General features: G+C 47.0%; 1 long non-coding RNA gene across 1 annotated transcript; it reads right to left on the reverse strand.

The window, feature by feature from the left end:
* Window positions 1-1,610: 1,610 nt before the first annotated feature.
* Window positions 1,611-9,143, reverse strand: LOC127050999 (uncharacterized). Its single transcript, XR_007774366.1, has 2 exons — window positions 7,998-9,143; window positions 1,611-4,512 (listed from the first exon to the last, which is right to left on the reverse strand). It is a non-coding gene; the product is annotated as an uncharacterized LOC127050999 (long non-coding RNA).
* Window positions 9,144-13,383: the final 4,240 nt, after the last annotated feature.

Here is a 13,383-nt window from a genome sequence, read left to right on the forward strand (position 1 = left end):
ATCACTGGAGATTTTTAAGAGCAGGTTAGATGAACATCTGTCAGGGATGGTCTAGATCAGCAGTTCTCAGCCTTTTTCTTGCTGAGGTCCACCTCAACATGCTATAAAAACAGCACTCCTGGCTTCGGGGGCGGGGGGGGCAGTGCCTTCAGCCCTGTGCCACTCGCGGCTTTGGAGCGGGGGGACCGCCGCCTTCAGTCCTGCGCCACTCCCAGCTTTGGGGCAGGGGGGTGCTGCCTTCAGCCCCACACTGCTCCCAGCTTCAGTGCTGGGGCTTGGGGCGCTGGGTTTCAGCCATGGAGCTCCATGTCCCCCCAAAAGGGCTCGCAGACTGCGGACACACGGTTGAGAACTGCTGGGCTAGATAATCCTTAGTCCTGCCATGAGTACAGGGGACTGGACTAGATGACCTCTCAAGGTCCCTTCCAGACTACAGGCTAGGGCTCTTTAGCTCAACCTGTACAGATTCATGCTTTTATTTCTCGAGTTCCACTGTTCAATCCTTGATGTCAACCAATATAGTAGCCCCTCACTGAGGCAGAGAGAGAGACTAAGTGAGCTACCCAAGGTCTCACGGGAAGTCAGTGGCACAGCCAGGAACTGAACCCAAGTTTTTATCAAAACCAAATTTTCAGAAGCCGCACTGACTGCTCAGGCCACCATATCCACAGCTTTGAGCGTCAGCTCAATGACTGCAGAGTGCGAGTGATGGCACAGTAGCAGAGCTGCTGGCCAAGACAATCAGATTATTTTTAGGTGGACCAATTTCCCTAAAAACACAAAGTATGAATCCTAGAGAAAACAACAGGGCACAGGAGACTGGCTACCATTTCCTGCTTTATTCCACACTGTCCAGGAGAGGAAAGTTATCATTAAAGGCCTCTCCTGGCCCATGCATGAGGACAGCTGAGCTTCATATTTTTGTTTTCCTCCTCATTTGGATGGAAGCTTGTGTCATTCTCTAGACCTACTGCAATATGTGTCTGATCCAAAACCATAGAGAGTTGGCTGTTGATTTTAAAGGCAGCCATATCGCGCCTTAGATTCCTCTAATAAAAAGCATATTAAATTAACAGGCAGAACAATCAGGGAGTATTCAGCATTTTCAACACATTTCCAAAGAATGGCATTTCCCTCAAGTACAAGACACAATCCAAAGCAGTCAGCAAAAAGAAGTTAATAAAGTTTTTCATACGACTTTTATATGGTGTCAAATGTCAGCCAATTTGCCATCTGGGATGTTAATAATGCAACTAGTGCTAAAGGTTGCCTTGCTCTCAATAAGCCACAGGAAATCATCAAGTTCATTAGACTCACATATTCCCTCTCCAGTCCTCCCCTCCCCTTGAAATAAGGAGGGGGAAACCCTGCAGTCCTCTTTTGCACAAACTGTAGGGCTTTGGCAAGGTTTTTTAAAGTAATTTAATTAGCCCACTCAAATTTCACTGAATCAGGAATATTCTTGTGACAATAATGTCCCTAACCTGCTGAGTATCAGGAGGTGGAAAAGAAAAAAGCTCTGTCATATTAATGCAGCCTCAGCGAAAAGTCTCAGGTGGTTGGAAAATATCATTTAGTCAAATTATCCTTTCTGCAGGTTTGGTGGTGGGGTTTTGGTTTTTTTTGAATCGCATGAAAAGGAAATAAATCACAGTTTTCATCTTGCCAGAAGCCTGGTTCTCTAACCTTTGCTGCCTCTGACCACACAAGTGACTTCATGTGACCCCAAACTCAGAATCCTTGGTGGCCGGATCCCATAATCTTTTGTGAACACAGCTCATAATCCTCTGCATATAGCAAAAAAAGAAACAAATTACTATAAACGACCCTATTTTATGGGGCTTTATTCAAAGTCTAATGCAAAACATTGTCCCATCATTCCCAGATTGAATACTGAAGTTAGCAAGCAGAAATATTATTCATTGATTGATATATTATCCCTCCATTGCCAAAGCATCTGGGCATTTTACATAGTTTAAAACAAAACATTAATCTCTGTCAATGGAAAATCAATGGGAATTGGACCCCTTATTACTTTGGAAAGTCCCACCCTTTAACCATTTATAATAATAAATCACATTTAAAAAGAAATGCATCTCTATTAACAAATTGTATCTATTTGATCCTACCGCTCGCTGAACATTGTGGATCATTTGTCTTTTTGCATTCCGTTGGGACAAGGACTATGACCTTGTGTGTGTTTGTACAACTCCCTGGAGACCTGGTTTTGATTAGGCCCTTTGGGCACTACTGCAGTAGAAATAAAATAAAGCATGCATGAAAAAAATCTGTACCACAGATTGGACTCCATTCTCTACTGCCCTGCACCTGGTGTACAGTGCAAAGTGTATGTGAAACACAACCAAGTGAGGATGGTGGAATTTCACACCCATTGGGCACTGATGAGAATAACTACCCAGGATGCAGTCAATGGAGAATCAGGCCCATTATGTGAAAGTTGCATACAACAGCAAGTCAAATGAAGTTGACATTTTAAGTAACAACAACTATGGAAGAAAAAGTCAAACGTTAAGCCTTCCATAGCCTGTTATTGGCTGAGTTATTCCACTCCTCACAATGTCACAGCTTCTGAGTGTGCTAGGAACATTTGTCAAAATCACATTTGCTCTTTGGTTGGTACCAGTTCAGCAATTTAGATACAGATCTCTGAGCAATTACTTTCATATCCAAGTTCTTTAAAAAATTGTTCACAACATTCTAGATAGATTTTTTTCATAGACAATTTATTACTATGGAAATCAGAGGAGAATATCAGAGGCATCTGAGAAGCTCAGCAGAATGGACATTTTTCTTCTGTTGGATCCTACTGCTGGTCATTAATAAATGGACTGAACTTTTCAAACCTCTTTCAGAGCCAACTAACTCCATGTGTTTGCCTACTCAGTCAGAATTTGATTGCTTCTATTATTATGTTGAGCCATGCTGGTGAGATGGGCAGGTTCACCATCCCCAGGAAGGTGGCTGGAAGCATGATTCTTATGTAAGCATGTAGCAGCCTAGGTTAGTGCACAGCACTGCCATCCTGGTGTATGTAGGAGTGGACCACAAACCCACATATGCATACTCCATGTTCTAGTGCTATGGAAGCCAGACTATTCCTGTACATTGGTTGGATGCAGTAGAAGGTGGAAGGGGTGTGGGGGGGTCTCAACTCTCTCTCCACGCTGGGAGGCTGTCACGGAGAGTTGGGGAGTCAGAGCCCTGAACCCCCTCACTTCCTTCGATTCAGTGTGACTCTCAGCCAACCAGTAAAACAGAAGGTTTATTAGATGACAGGAACAGAGTCCCAAACAGAGCTTGTAGGTACAGACAACAGGACCCCCTCAGTCAGGTCCATCATGGGGGGCAGGGAGCCTAGACCCTGGTCCTGGGTCTTCCTCTGGTTCCCCAGCTCCAAACTGAAACCCCCTCCAGCCGTCTCACCCAGCCAGGCTCCTCCTCCAGCCATTGTCCAGTTTCCCAGGCAGAAGGTGTCACCCGGCCCCATCCCTCTCCTAGACTCAGGTTACACGCTCAAGTATCATTCCTCAAGTGAAGTCACACCCTGATATCCCATCACCATCCAGCACCAATGCAGACGGTACCAGTAAAACTCCCACGCAACATCCCCAGGTCAATACTCCCCACTCCCTATTCCGTCACAGAGGCATAATTTAATTACGATCAGGCAATGTCTTTGGTTTTGCATCTATCATCTACAGTTGCTAGCTGGTGTGTGCACCAGAATTCCCATGGACTTCCCATTATATTTCCTTTATAGTGACATGTTGGGAGATGTAAAGCTTCTTGAGCCTAGAATGCCAGCTTGAATGCAGCCCCAGGCTGTAGTGACCAGACATTGTGACAATTTGATGCTTTCTCTGCCCCCTCCCCCTGCCCTTGGCTTAGTCATATCCAGTGTGCTAAATTTCTCACCCCAAATGGCACTAATTGACCTGGGACGGGAGTCAAAGCAGGAATTCGTTATCAATGGGCCTAGAACTCATCCTTAGGGACAGTCCTGCCAGGTCGAGGCCGAGGAGCACTAACAGGGCAGTGAGGGAAGGCTGGGCTTCCTACTGCTCACGCTGCATTTACCCTGTGGATAAAGAGAGGACTTCATCTTGAGGGGCTGTCAAAGCAGCATCAACTCCACTCAAAAGTACTAAAATCACACGTCTCTCTCATACAAGGGACCCTCCTGTGATGCTCTGTACCTCGGGAGAACACCGAGCAGCCCCATGCTCATCCTTGTAAAATGATTGTGTGGTATCCACTGCAAAGTTTGTCTTGTCAGGTGTCTTCAGAAGGCTCATGATGCACTGAGCATTATTGTTACAGTGATGTTATAGGTTATAATTTCATGTATGTAATTATGGGCTGAAAATAGATCTTCATGTCTGAAAATAAGCACAAGCAAAAACTCTCCAAGAGCAGAGGGACAGTTCAGACCTCATCAGGGCATGTATGGGACAAACCCAGCCCAGCCTCACAGGAACAAAGGACGCTGGCCTAGGCAAGAACAAAAGAAACTGTTAGACTCTCGAGGCAGTCATCCACCCTTCCTTTGGTCAGTTTTACCTTTACTGCGATGAGGTAATGCTCACCTAACTCTGAAGGGGGGAAGGCAAAGCCAAGAGGGAAGAAATAACATGATAAAAGGGAGAGACGTTTTCCACGCTTGCTCTCTTCCACCTACATCTACAGACACCGCACCACGCGACTGAAGCACTGATCAAAGGGGAGAGCCTGGCCGAAGAGCAACCAGCCAGCCTGTGGTGAGAAGCATCTAAGTTTGTAAGGGCACTGAAAGTGTTAAGATCAGCTTAGAATGTGTTTTGCTTTTATTTCATTTGACCAAATCTGACTTGTTATGTTTTGACTTATAATCACTTAAAAGCTATCTTTATAGTTAATAAATGTGGTTGTTTATTCTACCTGAAGCATTTGATTTGAAGTGTGTCAGAAGCTCCCCTTGGGATAACAAGCCTGGTACATAACAATTTCTTTGTTAAACTCATATAAGCTTGCAGTGTCCAGCGGGCATAAGTAGACGCTGCAAGATTGAGGTTCCTAGGATTGTGTCTGGGATTGGAGATATTGGCTGGTGTCATTCGGTTGCACAATCCAAGGAGCAGCTTACATGCCAGAGGCTGTGTGTGAACAGCCCAGGAGTGGGGGTTCTCACAGCAGAGCAGGGTAAGGCTGGCTCCCAGAGTCAAGGATTGGGGTGGCCTAGCAGATCACTAGCCCGGATAACACCAGAGGGGAATGTCACACATTACTTGCATTAAATAGTTCCCATTGTATAGAAATAATTTCAATTCACACAGTTGCAGAAGCACCTTTCAGGCAGGGACCCCCGGGTTTAGAGTTAAAGTTAAAGGCCCTATCCCTGTTCATTCTGTCCTACAGGAATCAGGAACGATAGGCAGGAGAACATGCAAACCCATCCCTAAGGAGAAAAGACAGCACAGCCATGATCTTACAACCCAGTAAGATCACAGCGTAGAAGTACATCCAAACAGAATGGCTGGTTATTATTTTAACTCTACAACTGCTGCTTGGGCCAAGGGAAGCGATACGGACACTTCCCAGATAAGAATGTAATGCCGTAGGAGGACAGATCTAGGTGAGGATGTCGCAAGGGGAAGGCATATGAAAGCGCTCATCACCACAGCTTCACCCCCCCTGCTGGACGCTGTCAATGGTGAGGAATTTGCTTGCAGCTCCACTCCCTCACCAGGACAAGATGTTGTACTTACCTTAAAGTGCAATTCCCATAATGCAAGTAAATTTACCTCAACAAAACTTCCAGTAGCCATGAGGCACAGAAAAACCACACAGATCTACCAGATAATATTGTTGATGGTGCTTTCACTTGACAGATGCTGTCTCATACAGTCACATTAAACCTCCACTACAGTGTTGTATTTCAATGCACGAACATCAAGGGTTAACCGCATCTGGGTCTGCTGTGAAGAGATGTTTCCCAGCAGCTGCTCTGAATCCAATCCCACTTCCTTCTGATCTAGCTAGATCTGAATCCTCCAGAGACCTCAACCTGCTACTGCAATAGTGGCTTAAAGCCACTGTTCTCCACCAGCTCCATTTGACTCACAAGCTCGGACATAAACGGGGGAGGACAGGGATCCCTTTCTTTCTCTTGTGAGAAAGGGGGCAGCAGATGTACTACAAATAAATGCTCACTGCAAAGACAGAAGCACTGGACAAAATGGGGGTTGCCTCCTCACCCAGTTCAGCTCAGCTCATTTCCAGAGACAGCCAGGCTCTCATACATCCCTGCCCATCTAGCATTGCCCCAGAACATCTGCCCCCTCTTCCCTCCCCCCTTTCTAATATGTAGCATATCCTCCCCCACATCCCTCACTGTCTGCTGCACCTTTAATTTCCAAAGGCTTCCAGCTGGAGGATTTCAACCACCTGCCTTGCTGACATGTCCCTGAGTCCAAATATTTATCCCCTCCAAGTTGAAATCGCTCACTCAGCTAATTCTTGCTCATATCAACATGCTGTCCTGAGCTCACTGGAACGAAGGCTTGATATAGGCAACATGCACATCCCACACAGCTACACTCATCCATGCAACAGATCACACGAAATGACACACCTCCCTTGTGCCATGGAGTGATTCAGGCAAGATGTGCCGCGTATCAGTGAAAGGGAAAAGGTAACATGCATACAAGAGAGGCAAAAAGGAGCAAGATCAGCAGGTGACCTTTGCAGTCGCACAGCTCAGTTACCAGAGCACTCGAGAGAGATCAAGGGCAGCGAAAGAAGGAAGGAGGCTCCAGATCACTGAGTTGAGAGACAAGTGATCAGACTGGCCACAGCGAGGGTTTGTCTATGTGAGCCAGGTTTCAGACCCAGAGCAGAAGGCCGTGCGGAGGTTCTCCCTGCTGTCTAAGCCAGGCCTGTTTCGGTTTTATTTAAGTTGATTAGGAACTTGTTTAAGCTAAAGCGGAGCGAGCCATTCTCAAACTGAAGTACGTGTCCCCCAGAGGAGGTTGCCTCTGTTGACCCCATACAGCTGAAACCAGGGCAACTTTCCCATGTGGACAAGATCATAAAAATGTTTTTCTCCCTGTTCTCATATCTAAGGCACCTGGGTCTAAATTGCACAGGAACGTGCTCTTCCAGCACTTTACACACTATGGGACTCACCAGTCAGACCCTTCATTACAGTGTCTCCATCTCCAGCCTATTCTCCTCTGGCTCCTGCAGGCCACAGCAGTCGTTAGAAGCTCTTCCCTAGTGCTCTCCCCTGCAGCCCACTTGGCTACACTTGGCTTGTCCAGCCCTGTAGAATCATTGGGCAGTGCCTGCGATTGACAGAGCTGAGTGCAAGGGATTCTGGGCCACTGGTATCAGCAGAAACACAGGGACCAGACAGCACTTACATCGGAGGGAGAGAGCACACAAGCCAGTCCAGAGGCAGTGAGAGAAGCCAGCCAGTCCCGGCAGTGGGCTGCCATGTGCCTCAGTGGAGCAGGGTGGCTTCTACATCACCCACCTCAGTCAGATCACACGAGGAGCAGCGTGTAGAAAGCAGAGCCCCTCTGCCTTACCAGCCTCCCTGACGATGCCTAGGCTGCCTGTCCAACTCCATGCCCCAGAGTCAGGGGAATCTCGCTGCAGCTGGGTTTTCCTAAAAGGGCCATTCATTCTGCAGGTGTACGCCTGGTGAGATTGCCTGGCCCCACTGCCAAGTCACCAGCCTATTACTGCCTTGGGCAGTGGGTTTCAACCCCATCCTGTGGCTGCATTGCCCACAATGCCTTATCTCAACATCTGGGCCCTGCCTCTCGCTTCCATTCCTCTTTCAGCCAGCTGAGCCTAGCAAACAGGAGATGAGTGGCAGGGGGATCACAGGCAGGTCAAGGAGAGGAGGCACAGGAGCGGATGTGAGTGGTGGCAGGAAGTCACAGAGGGGAGGGGGACTCTGTTACTGCACACAGGCCTGACCCTGCTCTCACATGAAGCAGAGATGAATGTATGCAGGCACCTGTAAGTGCTACAGGAACCACTTTGAGCTGTGGGTGTGAGAAGCAGCACAAGGAAAGGAGCAACCTGCCGCAGAAGGTAGATCGTCTGTTAAACACTCCCGGCCTGGAATCCAATGGGTCTTTAATGTTCTGGAGCTGATCACTTGCGGGCAGCATGGTCTGTGCTGTAAATAAACTCAGAGACTGAGGGCAGCCTGAAATCTGCCACCGTTTCCTTCCTGTGCCCTCCATGCTGACCCACGGCTGCTCTGGCCAGAGTATGAAAATGGCAGAGGCTGGGAATAGCCACATACACATTTCCAGGGCCCCCCACTTCTCCACAGTGACGCAGACAGCATGGAAGCAGAAGGCAGAACATGCTAGCAATGCATAAAGGAAATGATGCGGTCCCCTCCCTGTATTGCTCTTGTCTTTGGTCTCCTCTTAGATGCCAGAGAATGGGTGAACTCAGTCATGGTAGCCAGCCTGCATGATTAATTAGATGATAAACTGCTTACTGTGCAACTTACTCTTAATCATCAACTCTCCTTATAAACATTAGCCAGAGTCCTCCCAGCATCCCCGTGAGGTGGGCATTACTATTCCCATTTCACCAATGGGCAAACCAAGGCAGAGAGATTAAATGACTCATCTCTGAGGAATTCAGTAGCAGACCCAGTGCCGGAACATAGATGGTCCTGACTCCTGGTCCCATGATCAGTTCAATAGAGCTTGGAGAAAAACCTCCCTTTCCAACAGGGCCCACACTGACTAGTGATGCCAGTCATCCCCCTCTCACCTCATGAGAATAAGTCCCTGTGAAATGCCAGGAACAGGGACCCCAAAGGATGAGGATTCCACCCATTAAACTCGCCTCACTTGTTTAGCTGGAATCATCAAGCAACTCCTCACCACAAGCTGCAATCTAACGTGGTTTGGAACCAGGAAGGGAGTCCCCAGCAGGAACAGGAATGGAACTGTTCCGTCAGGGCTCGTTCTTAACGTCCTCAGAACCCACCTTTGCTCCTCTCTCACCTGCCCTTCGCCAGCATACAGCTGAAAACGCGGATCGGTCAGAATGTAGCTGTTGGCAGGGTTTGAAGTAAAGCTGAGGATATTTCTGGTAGAGCTGAGTGTGACCTGGCAAAAGGAATTAACTAAACGTTATCACCTTTCCCAGCCTCAGAATGGATTGCACAGCACATTGGCAGCTGAAAACTTGCCTTGTATTTTTGTCTGGCCGTGACATCCTTGTATGCCTGCTACACTGGTATGACATTCCAGAACGCATCATGCTGAAAATACCACTGTTCCTATGGAACCGGGCAGAATCCTGGATGGTGGTGACCCATGGGGACATGGGGCAGGTGAGTGGGATACTAAAAATTGTGCAGAAGTGGGCACACACACTTTAAAAAGACACTTGCCTGATCCCTCCAGGCCAGGGCTGGCTCTGGTCCTTGAGATCCACGCTTGATATGACCTTGCAATGTGATGCATGCTAGGAAATCACATCAAGTGGGAGAGTGGCTCACTGGGGAGAGAATAGACGTCATGGACCGAAAAGGGGGTCGGGGAGGTGAGCTTTCAGTTGGTAAGATGTAACCTCATCCATGGGAGCAGCATTCAGTACATACCGGGGACTGTGAGAGAGGATGGAAATGTGTTAATTCTATTTGCAGGTCACTTGAAAAGGCCTTATTCCTCTGGCACCTGGCAGGATATTACTCTGCCTAGGCACAAGCTAAAACTCAGACACAAACCTAGCAGAAGGACCATCACTCCAGTGCCAGAAGCGTTCCCCCGCCTACATTCTTGGGGGCTGGATAAATCTCTCTCACTTGAAAGTTTTCACTTTCAAGGTAGCGGCTGAACTCGACATGTTGAGCCGTTCTATGCATGTGAGCTGTGTGACATGCTAACAGAGCCAAACCATTATCCCTCTCTGATATAATCCTGCCCCTGCGGCCCTGTTATCTTGCACCAGGATTTAAGTCCCTGGAGGACACAATGGGGTTTTCTTTCCCTGTGCTGCTGCCTCTACTGTCACTTAAACAAGACAGGAGTTTATACTCCTGGGCTTCCTTTGAACAGCAGCAAGAGCATGATAAGTATGTACAACAGCATGGCAGCAGAACCAGGTAATGAGGCTTCTCTCATGTAACGTATTACATGTGTTTCCTCTGGGCATAAGGGAGCAGAAGCAGATCCATGTTTGTGAAAGGCCAAAGGAGCGTAGGGGGGAGGGATGCCCCATAGCAAGCTGGGCCTAAATCCTGCAGAAAGTGGCCTGGATTCTGTTGCACCCTGGGGCAGCAGACTGGGAATTCTGCAGCAGCCTCATTTCATTTAAAAATAAAATAGGTTTTTATTCAATTAACTCTGAACACAGGCAATGCAATTAATACAGTAGCCTCTGCATCATTTTTATATTGAATTTAATATGCTTTGTGCTGGCCCTGCATTTCTGTTTTACTAACATGACAAAGATTTTGGTATCAACAATGCCTGACCCTGTCAGAGAAATTGTCGGGCAGGGAGGTTAGAGGTTTAGGCTGCCATGCAAGGGATGGTGGAGACTTTGGCATGTGTGGAGGTGCAGGTGGCAGTTTGGCCATATTCATATGCATGTTAGCAGGACACTTCTGCCAGCATGATCAGCAATGAGACAGTTAATGTTGGCACTGAAACTGTGAGATCATTAGTTTTCAGATTTAACCATTGTGGCAAATAGGGCAGTTTGCACCTGCCAGCATGATTGTTACTGGCTGGCCGAAGACTCAGGCAGAAAAGTGCTGTAGTGGGTTACACTCAGCTCATACTTTCAAGGTTTTCTTTGCAACCATAAGGGCTAAAAACAATTTATTTTTAAATGAATCATAGAATATCAGGGTTGGAAGGGGCCTCAGGAGGTCATCTAGTCCAACCCCCTGCTCAAAGCAGGACCAATCCCTAGACAGATTTTACCCCAGTTCCCTAAATGGCCCCCTCAAGGATTGAACTCACAACTCTGGGTTTAGCAGGCCAATGCTCAAACCACTAAACTATCCCTCCCCCCCAAATTTGAACTCATGACCTCTAGTTTACAAGACCAGTGTTCTAACCCCTAAGCTATGGAGCCAGGCAGGCGACAATTTTGCAGAGAGGAGTAGAATCTGTGGCAAATTCTGAGACCCTGGAATCTGGAACTATATATGCATCCAGGATCCTCTCTGGAAAGCTGACAATGTGCAGCCTTGCTGGTGCTGTCACCCTACCACCAACCTCCAGGCCAACGAACGATGTCTTTGCACCAGCCAATTTGCCCCGTCTGCCCTGGTTGGAACCGATCAGCTCATTCCCTTGCAACATTCTGTCATCTTGGGAATCTACTTACCTTGGAACGAAGCTCTGAGGAGGTTGCCGTCCTGCAGCTGCCAGGCTCACAACCACCCTCAGCAAATACTTTTACTGCTCTGCTTTCACATATTACAGCCTTTCCTATGTCATTAGCACTTACCGGGAGATGTTACAGTGATGAAAATACACTGTCATCAGTAGTGTTTGTCCGGAAGACAGTGAGTGGCAGAAATGGTCTAAATACTTCCAGGCCTCTAGCAGTTCACAGAGAAATACCCCAGAAAAAGAAAAAGATAGCTTGATTAGAATAATTATAATTGTCTTTGCCTTAGTTCTTGCTATACAAATTCCAGGCTAAATTATCATCTAATTTCAGAGAGCTCCATGACCGAGATTACCTATGAGTCATTTGTAATTATGTGCCAGATTGTATTAAAGCATGAAAATACAAAGGTTTCTCATCAAATTCTTAGAGAGGAGAAGAATCAAATTACATTTGAGCAAGATAACTGCTCACACTGCATATAGTGGCATATAGTGATTGCAAAGAGAACGGGTAGAAACTTGGGTTTAATAACGGCAATTGTAATAAACTGACAAATCCCAGGAAATTCCAGGTTAAGGCTGACAACCCACACTCTTCCGCTGCTGGGCATTAGTAAGGAACGCACTTCCTAGCCCTGAAGTAGGTTCCCCAGGAATTTCCCACTGTAGCTTTACCCAGAGCCTGGACTTCAGCATTGAGTAGCTAGAAGTTGCTGCTTTGGAGACTTAAAGAAAACTGCCAGCAGTCGCAATTTGTGTGCAGTACAAATAGACCAGCTGCAGTTTATTCAGCCTGCATGTCAGCTGTTTGAAATCAGCTCTATTTTTCTCAAAGTTTCTGGGCTGCTTGTCTCACAAGGCCATTTTTAAATACCAAGTTTAGCCTCATTGCGCATTGCTAAACAGCCTCAGAACCAGTCACGCTGTCTAGCTGTAAGGTGGCAAACACGCAACCAAATTGTTAATCTAAGAGATTTATGACAAAACTATTTACAAGGCACCACGTATGTCAGCATGGTTATGTATTTAAAAGATTGTTTCTACTGTTTTGCGGCATATGAAATGCCTGTTTGGGGGTTAAGAGCTGAAGTAGGGTACCTGGATTCCATGTTGTTCAGAGCAGTATAAATATTTAGGACTTCAAATTTTAGCTCAGAGAGCCCAGATGGCCTGGATTACTGGAGCTCAGCATCCGGAGCAGTGAATCAGCTGGCCTGTGGGAGACACAGGACAGACAAAGCAACTGCGTGCGTAATACAAAATTTGTTGGGAAGCCATGGCAAAGCCCATGATATCGGAAGAACAGGTCGCTCTAAGAATACTGGTGTCGGCTTTTTGCATGAGCTGAAGTCTGGGACAGGTTTTATCCATTAGTCACTAAAACAACAGGCCTAGCAGTTGCCACTGCATGAGTTACTCACTCTGCCGCCAACACAGTCAACAGAGGCCAGTTGCACGCACACCATGTTTGCTTTGCCGGTTTGATAGGCTAACACTGCACACCTGAGCGCGCCACACTGTGGTCAAAGCTGTGTCTGCAGTCACTACAGGGGCATGCCCAGGCTTTGCAAGGTAGCAGGACAGAGCCAATATCCAAGGCTAATTTTGATCCTGCAATTCATATGTCTAGAAGCAGAAAGTTCTGGGAAGTTCAGATGCACTGCTGACCTGCTGTACCTAATGTCTAAAAAATGAAAATGAAATGATGTGAGTACATGAGAAGTGTAACATATCCCCTGAATTGCTCAGTGATGATGACACTCAAGTCTCCTTCCACAGCAGTGTAAATCATGGAGTGACTATTGATATCAGTGATGCTACACTGATGTAAAACCCCTGGAAGAGGAGAACTAGGCCTGCACTGAGGTCCCTTCCAACCCTGATATTCTGTGATAACATCTATTGGTTCTATTTCTTTATACATAATCTTCCGGCTTCAAAGCAACCCAAGCTCTGCCAGAACAAGGGGGATAAAAGACGACCCTTCAATTTT

The sequence above is a fragment of the Gopherus flavomarginatus genome, chromosome 5 (assembly GCF_025201925.1).
Source record: "Gopherus flavomarginatus isolate rGopFla2 chromosome 5, rGopFla2.mat.asm, whole genome shotgun sequence".
Taxonomy (NCBI): Eukaryota; Metazoa; Chordata; order Testudines; family Testudinidae; genus Gopherus; species Gopherus flavomarginatus.